Here is an 11,023-nt window from a genome sequence, read left to right as displayed (position 1 = left end):
AACGCAATTAAAAAAAAAAAAAAAAAAGAAGTGAAACCTTCTCCACTTTGGAATGCTGACCCCATTCATCTGGAATTGCCGTTCCCAGGTTGTCATCCTCAAACTTTATGCTCAAATAAACTCCATACTGAATTGCATTTTCTGAATGTCATTAAGGTTGACAGTGTGTATGTTATAAACTATATAGTAGATTGCAATATAATATGCATGGATTCAAACCAAAGGCATGAAAGAGGTATTTTACCTCCTGAACTTAAAAAGTAACTTTACATATTTAAATGGCTGATGAAACTATAATTTCTACATTTTTCCCCTTTTGGAATGTTTTATTAATACATTGGTTTATTAAGTACTAATAAATTTGGCCAGATGCAGTGTCTCATGCCTATAATTGCAGCTCTTTGGGAGGCTTGAGTCGAGGAGTTCAAGACCAGCCTGGGCAACACAGCAAGATTCTGTCTCTACAATAAAAAACAAATAAATAAAAAATAGCCAGATGCAGTAGCATGCACCTGTAGTCCTAGCTACTCTGGAGGTAAGTGGGGAGGATCACTTGAGCCCAGGAGCTCAAGGCTACACTGAGCTATGATCATTGCACTACAGTTTGGGTGACAGAGACTCTGTCTCCAAAAAAGAAAAAATAATAATAAATTAAATAATACATGTAAAGCAACCACCAAATAACTGGTCTGCTCCATTATATTTTCTTGTATTTTTCTAATGTTCTACGTATGTATTAATTCATGATCATAAAAAAGAAAATCCCAAAACTGAACTATGTAGAAAAGGACTTGGCATCTCACTTTTACAAGTAAGCCACCAGCTGGGCCATCACTCAGGCAGGAAATATCACTCAGGCAGGAATTCAGCAACTGGGCCAAAGGGAGACTCAAGTTTTCAAACAGGAAGCGACATGGAATCTGCTCCTGGCTGTCAAAGGTTGCTACTGTAAAGCTCCAAAGCTCCTGGGGAAAGATGATGCCTGCCTTTGTACTCAGAAGGTCACCAAGGGTATTATTAAGCTGAGAGGCTAGCTTTGTGTAGTAGGCTTAGTTTTGTTGAAAGGTAGGATCAGACTGAACTAGCTAATTTTAGTCTGAACTATTCCATTTAGTGCCCCATGTGATCTAGAACAAATCATTCAACCTTGCTGGGTCATAATTCTTTCATATGCCTATAACCCAAATGTCTTGTTTCTATTACAGTATGTCTAAAAAGGAAAAAAAAATTTCCATTAACTTACAAAATTACAGTGGAGGAGACACCAATATTATCCACTAAAATGCCCCTAGGAGACACATGAGGGGCTCCCAGGCACTCTCTTGCATGCCTTTAGACAAAGGCTGTGTTCTTTGACTTGCCAGCCTGCTGCCCTGGCTCCTTTGTACACCACTGTACACTCTCCTCTCCCCAGCCCATTTCTGTGAGGAGCATGAACAGGGGACACCTGTTTTCCCCCTGCTGTACCATCCCAAGCATGGGACTCGCCTTGCCATTCATTTCCCTTAGCATAGCACAGATCTGGCTTGTAACATTTATCAAGACTTTACTGAGGACTCCTGGCAATACAAATTAAAGAAAACATAGAATAGTCTGGTAGATATCCTACTTCCTCCCTTTCCTTTTTTGAATAGTTATTGAAACTATGTGCCAGTAACTCCTAAGCAAAAACAGAAACAGCCCTTGCTCATGGATCCTACAGTTTAGTGGAGGAGGGAGACAGACATTAATCAGGTAACCACACAAATAAAAATTGTTGTAAGTTGGGGGCTGGGCGTGGTGGCTCACATCTGTAATCCCAGCACTTTGGGAGGCCGAGGCTGGCAGATTGCCTGAGCTCAGGTATTTGAGACCAGCCTGGGCAACATGATGAAATCCCGTCTCTACTAAAATACGAAAAATTAGCTGGATGTGGTGGCATGCGCCTGTAGTCCCAGCTACTTGGGAGGCTGAGGCAGAAGGATTGCTTGAACCTGGGAGGCGGATGTTGTAGTGAGCCGAGATCACATCGCTGCACTCTAGCCTGGGCAACAGAGCAAGACTCTGTCTCAAAAAAAAAAAAAAAAATTGTTATAAGTTGATAAATCTGTTGAAGAAAAAGTAGGGAGTCCTAAATAAAGGGGAACTTACTTAGTCTGGGGAGTTAGGACAAGAGTTCCTGAGGAAGTGACAGTAGAGCTGAAAGCTGAAGGATTCTTGGGCATTCAGAGGCTAACTGGGATGCACAGAGAAAGAATACTGGGTCCTGAAGAAACAGCCTGTGGAAGGTGATAAAGCACGCAGGGTCTGGTCCTATTTTGAGGAACTGAAAAGGGAACAGTCTGAAAGGGAGAATGATATGAGAGCAAAGGAGAAAAGCAGATTATGAGGAAAACCGTGAGAAGCTGTGAAAGGTTGTAAGCAGGGGAGTAGCATGGCCAGATGTGACGTGCCTGGGTGGAAATGGCAACCCTCTGGGGACAGAGTGCACATACTTCAACCAACAGGCAAAAAAGACAAAGCCTGGAGGCAAAGGAACAGTGCAAGGAGAAATATGGACTTTGTAAACGGCATAAATAGAACATCTTATATTTTTTAGAGTATTAAAAAGAATCAGCAACATTCACACAAAATTTGTATAGGAATATCCAAAGCAGCATTACTCATAATAGCCAAAATGTAGAAACAACCAAAATGCCTATCAGCTGATAAGTTGATCAATAAACTGTGCTATAGATGCATAGAATGGAATCGTTATTTGGCAATAAAAAAATGAAGTACAGATACACACTTCAACATAGGTGATCCTTTAACACATGCTAAATGAACAAAGTGAGACATAAAATATCGTATGACTCCATGTATATGAAATGTCCAGAATAGGCAAGTCTTTAGAGACATAAAGTAGATTGACGGCTACTGGGTATCAAAGTTTCTTTTAGGGAGGAACAAAACTTCTAAAGTTAGATTTTGATGATGGTTGCACAACTGTAAATCTACTAAAGGAATTAAATTGTATGGTATATGGCTTATACCTCAATAAAACTGTTAAAAAATATACAATTTTAAAAAGAATCCAGGAATTAGGGTCACAGCAGAACTGGATCTCAATCCTATTTTTTTTTTCCTCACTTTCTATTAACCGTATTGTAAATAACTGTAGCTAGCACAAGAGACCACAATGACTGTCTTGCTAGGGTGAGTTGGGAGGATTTATTTCGGGCTCTGTTAATACATGTTCGATTGGGAGAGTTGAGCCCAGAGTTCAACTAACTTAGCAGTACCAAGCAGCTGTTTCAGTTAATCATTATGAGGGCTGTAAACACTCAAAAGTACTCAATTAGCATTTTAAAAGAATGGTCCTAGCTTGTTAAAATAGTACTTTTTCTCTTTTTGGCGTTTTTCCTTTTAAAAAGCAGCACTATGTTTCTTGAAATCTTGCTTTTGTTAAAATTAAGGAGTTAGCTTAACTTTAGGATATTGTCTCAGACCTTTTAAAAAATTGATTTTCTAGCTAGTTCTTAAACCCTGATCAGGAACATGTGAATCATTGTTCATTTAATACTACATAGGTTCAAAATAGCTTCAGAGAAATGGAATACGAGGTTGAGCAGGTGGCAGTGTTTCCGTTTTCACACTTTGAGAAGGCCAAGGTTTCTTAGGGAAGCATTCCTGGTATCTGTATCAACCAGTTTCAGAGTTCCTCAGCTGGTGTGTGTGTGTGTCTAATTTCATTTGGGTGGAGCTGCTGACTCTGCTAGGATTTCATTAAAAAATCATTTCATTTCTCTTTCCAGCTTCCGTCCTACTGATGTGTGCATGTTAAAGTGTAATTCAGGCTTAACCACTTCAGGTGTAGTTAAATTGCTTTGTTTTATGTATGAGGAAGCTGAGACTCAGTGGTGATAAGGAACCTTGATTTGGTTGTATCACTAATGAGAGAGCTTCAAATTGAAACCTGTCTCATGATTCTTTTGGTGAAACATCCTTTTCATTTCCCAGCCTTCAACCTCTATCTTTTCAAATCTTACACTAAGGAATAAGTATCTGTGCAGAACTTCATTGTCTGTCCTCTTCTTAGAACTGACTTTAAGAATAGAAGAGGTGGTTGTCAGCGTAGCGTAATGGAGGGAAAAAAATTGTAAGTGGGCCCCCTTTTTTTTTTTCAGCCATTTGTTTTCCCCCAGATAATAAAAGAAAATTCTCCAATTATTTATCCTAGTAATTAGGAGAAATCCACGTGTTTTAACAAAGGCAGAAACAGTATCAGAACTCTGACCTAATGGATTTTAGAAATGATCATTGGAAATTAAATTTCATGACTGTCTCTCACCTGGGATATATATCTCCGAATCTCCTGTGCTTCTTCTTTGGCCTCTTAAATACATGTTCGATTGGGAGAGTTGAGCCCAGAAAATATCTTTTCAAGGAAGAGATATTTTTTAAAAAACCTAAAACGCAATAAAAAATGTATATATTTAAAAAACTCTGAGTGTCTCTCCTCTATTAAAAATTCTCTAATATCGTCTATTGCGTTTAGAATAAACTTTCAATTCCTTTCTTGGCTAACAAAGCCACAGGATCTGGCCAGGAGCATCACCATCTTGAACAAGTACCGCCATTTTAAGTTTCCCTTGATTAAAAACCGCCTAAATCCAGCCCAAAAAACAGCCTAATGGCTAATATCAGCATGACCATAAACCACAATGACACCTTGAACCAGAAACATTCCAACCCAGAGATAAACCCCTCTCTACCAGAAACATGCCAGCCAGAAGATAACCTCCCCTCTGACCAGAGGTATGCCAGCCCTGAGATAACCTCCCCCTTGGACCAGAGACATTCCATCCCCGGCAATAAAACTCTCTTCCACCCAGAAACATTCCATGCCTGCAATAAGCTCTCCCTCCCTAAATCATTAAATGTCCTTAGTCTATAAGAGAGAACGCTCCTGACCGAAATCAGCCAGAAGCCCCTCTCAGTTTTATTCTCCAAGATAAACCTGGCTTTGTTAAGAGGATTTTTGTGTTACTTTCTTTTTTCTTCAACTCTTACAGATTCCAACTCAAGGCTCAAGAAAGTTTACTTTCTCATTTCTTATTCCCTCAAATGCACTCGGTCCTTATTTAGGACCTCTGAATTAGTGTTTTCCTTTTCCTGAAATGCTCTACGCTGACTTTTGCATGACTGTTATTCAAATCCCTGCTAAAATGTCTCCTCCTCAAAAGGGCAGCCCCTTTACTAGCCATCACGTCACTTATTGTAACACGTCAATCACCATCACGTCACTTATTGTAACTTCTTTGCATACGGCTTAAAACCAACAGATTTTTTTCCCTTCTTTTCACCTTCAGATAAGCTCCCTAGAATCTACACTATTTGTCGTCATCATTGCTCAATAGACAGCGTGTAGTAGTGTCTGCTGAATGAAGAAATGAACAAGTGAATACACCCTTTCTTCCCTGACCCTCTCCTCCGAGCAGGGCCAAACTTAACTCATAATCAAGACACTCTCAAAAATGTCCTTCTCCTTGCCAGGTGTTTCCACTCTTGAAGAACATATGTTTTTGAGGAGACAGGGCAATCTGACTGGACTGGCCCTTCAGATTTTAGGTGAAAATAATCAGCATAATAGCTTTACATCTCTGGCTAGGCTTCCCAGTGACTAAAGGTTTACTTTCTGATTTCCATACCATGTAAAGACATCAGGGTGAGCACTAGGGGCCCTGAGAATCCTGGGTGCTACTGGGTGCACTAGGGCCCTGAGAATCTTGGCTGGGATAGGACCAGAGGCCCTGTGCGCTGTGAGTAGTCCTCCCTGGAGATGCTGGGAGAAGGGGCGGAGCCATCAGAAAGGATGGCCCTTCCTTGGGCAGTCAGATCTGGTGGGGCTGTCACTTTGGGAAGAGCTTGGGGCTTCGGAAGAAAGCAAAACTAGCCTTGAGGCGAAGAAGGAGCCCAGCTGACCCCAGACGGTAAGGCCAAGGGATTGACGGAAAAGAGACAGAGCGTGAAACCAAACCTGCGGAGCAAGCCAAGGCCTGGGGACTTGCCAGAGGAAAGGGTTAAGCCGTTTCCAAGGCAACGGACCAGGAAGCGCGCAAGACGTCCGCCGCAGGTTCGTAGGTCGGCCTCGAATTTAAAGCTCCCACGGCTGAGCGGGTCCCGGCCAATGGAGAGGCCGCCTCTAAGTCATGTGACCGGCGGGACTTCTCCGCTAGCTGCTCCGGCGCACGTGGGAAGGCTTTTTTTCCTGTTCCTTCTTTCTCTTTTTAAACGCCCACCCACTTTTGCGCGGGCTTGCCGCGGAGTTCTTCTCGCGAGAGGCGCGTCGCCCTCTCGCGAGAGTGAGTGGGAGGCGTGGAGAGTAGGCGGTGTTGCGGGCCGGAGCTGCGGCGGCGGCGGCGGCTGCGGCGGAAGCCAAGGGGTGGGCAGGGCGGGACGCGGGGCTGGGAGGGGGGAGGGCTGGGGCCCGGCGCGGGAGGGGGCCAGCCTGCTCGCCCGGCTCGCTCCCGGCTGGTTGCGGCCGGTGACATGTCCGTGAGCTGCAGAGGCTGCGGCCCCCAGGTGAGCCGAGCGCCTACTCGCCCGCAGCGAAGGCTGCGCTTAGCTGGGGTGGCGGCGGTTGTGTGGACAGCATGGATGGAGCGGCCGGACTCTGGCGCCCCAACCCCTCCGCCTGCCGGTGGTCCCCTTTCTGGCTTCGGGGCCGCGGAAGAGCTGCGCCTTCGCATGGCGCAGGGAGGAGGGCGGGAGGAGCGTGGCGGAGAGAGGAAGCCCAAGGCAGCGGGCCCGTAGTAGAGGGTGGTGCTCGGGCTCGAGAAACGTCTTTCTGGGGTCTTGACTGTGGGGATGGAGCTGCCGCCCGTTTTAGTGACAGGCTCTTTTCATCCCCGGGGGGGGGTCTTCAGAGAAGTGTGCGTGGTGCTCGTGCTTAGTGTGTGTTCGTGGTGTGCGCACAGGAGCATTTGCAGCCCGAGGAGGACGTTGCACTTTGTCCCTGAACAGCATCCTTCACTGTCAGAACCCCGGAGCCCTGGAAGCAGGCGCTGTTCAGATCTTGTGACAGAAACGGAAGGCGTCAAACGGCTCCTCACAGTATTGATATAGGGATTCGCTGTCAAATATCCTCCTAGGCTTTGAATGACTTAGCAGCTGGCCATAAAGTACTCCGAATGGATTGGGTATACTGCTATTAATCCGGGCACCTTAGCTACTTTATAAAAAAATACGTAGATGTAACCGCAGTATTAAAAAAAAAAAGTAAATGACAATAACAGAGCTAATATTTTTTTCTCTTCCTCATATTACCAGCTTACTTTTTTTTTTCCGCTTTCTCTGTCTTCTAAAACCATATAAAGTTGGATGTGGTTTAGCTTGAGATGTTAAGGAGTTTCAGGTTGAGAAAGACTGCTGAGACACGTATCTAAAAGCTTTAGTACAAACCAGAGTTAATTGCTGTTCTCTTTTCAGCTTTCAATGGCTTGCAAAATGCTCGTTTTGCTTAGCTCTTCCCACTTTTTTAGAAATGTTATGTTAATTGTGATTTCATTATGTCTGAAAATACTCAAAATATAGAGTACTAAGAAAAAATGGGGTACTCAGTAATGCAAAGATAATGTTTCAATATCATGATTTTAGAATGGCAGCCCAGTGCCTAGCATGATTGGTGTCAGTTAAAATAGTGCAATTTAATGATTTTTTTTTTAAACACAGTTTTTTCAAATGGTACCTTGATTATTCATTTTGTTGTTGTTGTTCCTTCTGACAAAACTGTGACCCAGTGGTGAACAGTGAATGTCACCATTAATTGTAGCTGTGAGTAACAGTCATTTATGAAAGGTCAAAGAATGTAAGGGAATCGGGGAAGAAGTGGGTTCCCAAGCTGAGCTAGTGACTAGCGTATGTACCTGCATAAATGCACTGTGGATAAGATCGGAGATGGCCTACCAGTGTACTCCTAGGCCAGTGATAGTTTGCAGTTGTTGAGGATATGGGAAGTTGCCTAAGACATGGAACCCCAATGAGAAATTCTCTAGCCTTCTGTAGCCCCCTGAAATCCAAGGATAAGTCTAGAAGCTAAAGAAGTCCTCTTTTGCCTGTAGAGGCTGGAAAAAATATGAAACTTTTAATTTTTTAATTTCAGGAACTTACTGTCTGGAAAAGGAACTCAAACCAATTTGGACAGTATATGAAAGGCCATTTTAAGAGAAATTGCCAGTTATAAATAGGTAGAGGAATTCTGTCTGTTCTTAACAAAAATATGAAAGACAGAAAATGTCTCGTTGTGAATTGGCAAAGGATACCACTGTTCATTAGAAGAAACTCCTTCTCATTTCATCGTAGCAAACTAATTTTCAGAAATAGAAAAATAATTTTTTTGTCTTGTCTTCACAACTTTTTGGCAAGGTTTTCAAACTTTTAGCATGCGTGTTTTTTGGTTTTTCAAAAGTAATTGTAACTTTTGATAGGGTAACTTTTTATTTTGTTTTTTTCTTTTTTTTTTTTTTTTTTTTCTGTTTTTTTTTTTTTTTTTTGTCCTATTCGCATTTTTACTAATCAACTACTTGGAAGGATTGAAGGGTGAGGACTGATCAATAAAAGATCTAAGTTTAGCCTGGGCTTGAGTTAAGGGTCAATAAGCTGGTAATACGGGGAAAAGAAATAAAAATGCTTTATCAGTTTCAAAACAGACTGGAAAGATCCAAATGTCTTGATTCTCCTCGTCATAAATAATTTAAAAGTTTATTAAAAAGACACTCTGTGCCAGGCGTGGTGGCTCCCGCTTGTAATCCTGGCACTTTAGGAGGCTGAGGCAGGTGGATCACTTGAGGCCAGGAGTTCAAGACCAGCCCGGCCAACATGGAGAAACCTGGTATCTACTAAAAAAATACAAAAATTAGCCACATATAGTGGTGCACACCTCTAAACCCTAAACCCAGCTACTGGAGAGGCTGAGGCATGAGAATTGCCTAAGCCTGGGAGACAGAATTGCAGTGAGCTGAGATCATGCCACTGCACTCCAACCTGGGTGACTGAGCGAGACTCAAAAAACAACAAAAAACATCTGGGGTAAAGTCATTTGAAATGTATAGATTAGAGACCAGACATCGTAAGAGGAGAAAAGTTAACATTTTTAGAATAGCCTGAGAATGTTTCTTGGGAAGTAAAATAAATGGGGTAGAGGCCTGGGTGAGGATGTTACTTGAGTGAAAATGAGGTATATTGTAAAGAGTTTGGATTTGGGAGTCAGGTCTGTTTATTAAATGAGCCTCATTTTCTTCATACCCACCTCAGAAAGTTAGTGTGAAGCACATAGTAGCTGCTTACTTAGTGTTTTTGTTTATTTTTACTGCCTGTAATAGTTTGAGGGTCCTTTGATTGCAAGGAACAAAAAGCCAATTTAAGTAGCCTACTTTAAAAGCATGTGTCATACAGTGCTGCAGAAGTCCATTGCATGATTCCAGTTCAGTGTTCTGGGAACCAAAAAGTCTTCAGGCAGTTACTCTTCTAGTTTTTCTCTGGAAGCACATAGTCTTATGTCTCTGCTACTCACTGCAGGTCTGTTCCAGTTTCTTTTAGATTGGCCTTCTCTTTAAAGCTCTTGGTTCCCACTTCCCCAAAACTGGTTTTCATGAGACTTTGGTTTGCCATGATGCCAACACCAGACTCACTGACTGTGTAACATGGTTCTCAGCAAACATCTCCAGTCTCAGTTCTGTTTCTAGAGAGAGAATCCAATTGGTCAGGTTTCTACTTCTAGCCTAGTTGGCTGGGGAGTGGGGAAAGAGGGGAATGGGAAAAATGGATGAGAAGAGACTTAAGTTTGTCTGCACATTTTAAACTGGCCATGCCAATATCTTTAACAAAAGGATAGTGGACAGGGAGGAATTGATGGGTACCTGAAGTGTTCTCTAACCTCCTGCAATTTGAGTTCTTCCTCTAGCACTGCATTGAACTTGCTCACAGCTTCGTAATGTTCTAACCAGATCGAACCAGTAGTCTCTGCAGCACAGATTCTTCTAGCTGTGGAGTTCAGGAAAATTACTTAAATGCTTGATGACTAAATTTCCCTGTGTGTAGAATGGGTATAATAGCACCTTCTGTTGTGAGAATTATGAATTCATGTATATAAAGCCATTAAACGGTGTCTGGTGCATGGTAGGTGCAGTGCAAGAGTACAGTATTAGTATTTGTCAGGAGCATACCGTGTGGCAGGTACTGTGATACGGGCTTCTGTCATGTTCAGAGAGGAAAGAATTTCTGCCCTCAAGAGGTTTAGTAGTCTAGTGCTGACCACTCATGCTTAAAACCATTTCTCGACTTCAGTGATGACACTAAATTCTTCTAAATCTCTACTTCATCTACCTTTCAGACTGCCATTTATTTGTGCTTCCTTTTATACCTGCCCGGGAACCCTTTATCATGGTTGTCTCCGTAGATGCTCTCTTGATTTTCTGTTCTTCCTAGTCTCTGAGATCAGCTTTCGAGTTCTTAGAGGATTATTCTTAAGAGTAACATCTCCAGCTCTGACTGCAAATAAATCTCTTTTTAATTATTGGGGTATATATATCCCAATACATATATATATGTATATCCATATATATATATATATATATAGAGAGAGAGAGAGAGAGAGAGAGAGAGAGACATGGTCTTGCTCTGTCACCCAGGCTAGAGTGCAGTGGTGCAATCTTGGCTCACTACAACCTCCCTCACCCAGGGCTCAAGCAGTCCTCCCATCTGACCTTCTTGAGTAGCTGGGACCACAGGTGTATGCCACCACATCTATTATTTATATTTCTTGTAGAGATGGGATTTTGCCATGTTGGCCAGGCTAGTCTCGAACTCCTGGGCTCAAGCAGTCCAACTGCTTTGGCCTCCTAAAGTGCTGGGATTATAGGTGTGAGCCACTGTACCCATCCCCTTGTATAGTATTATGTTGACATAAAACACTGCTTTCCAGTTACCTTCTAATTTGCAAAGGCTGTACTTTTCTTTCAGCTCTTCAGGCTTGAAACCTTAAAGTTATTTTTCACACTGT

At 42.5% G+C, this 11,023-nt stretch overlaps 1 protein-coding gene across 3 annotated transcripts in view; it reads left to right on the top strand.

The window, feature by feature from the left end:
- Nucleotides 1-5,803: 5,803 nt before the first annotated feature.
- AKAP11 (A-kinase anchoring protein 11) overlaps nt 5,804-11,023 on the top strand; it is a 49,411-nt gene continuing 44,191 nt past the window's right edge. For 2 of the 3 annotated variants that reach the window (XM_017536124.2, XM_017536126.2), the window contains exon 1: nt 6,387-6,546. The gene's annotated coding sequence lies outside the window, so the exon portion shown is untranslated. Of the gene's footprint in view, nt 6,098-6,386; nt 6,547-11,023 lie in introns of those variants that run through there. The other variant, XM_017536125.2, reaches the window with a different exon arrangement.

This window comes from Cebus imitator, unplaced genomic scaffold (assembly GCF_001604975.1).
Source record: "Cebus imitator isolate Cc_AM_T3 unplaced genomic scaffold, Cebus_imitator-1.0 Scaffold96, whole genome shotgun sequence".
Classification (NCBI taxonomy): Eukaryota; Metazoa; Chordata; class Mammalia; order Primates; family Cebidae; genus Cebus; species Cebus imitator.
The sequence above is the reverse complement of the archived record's forward strand: the minus strand, read 5'-3'. Positions and strand labels throughout refer to the sequence as shown.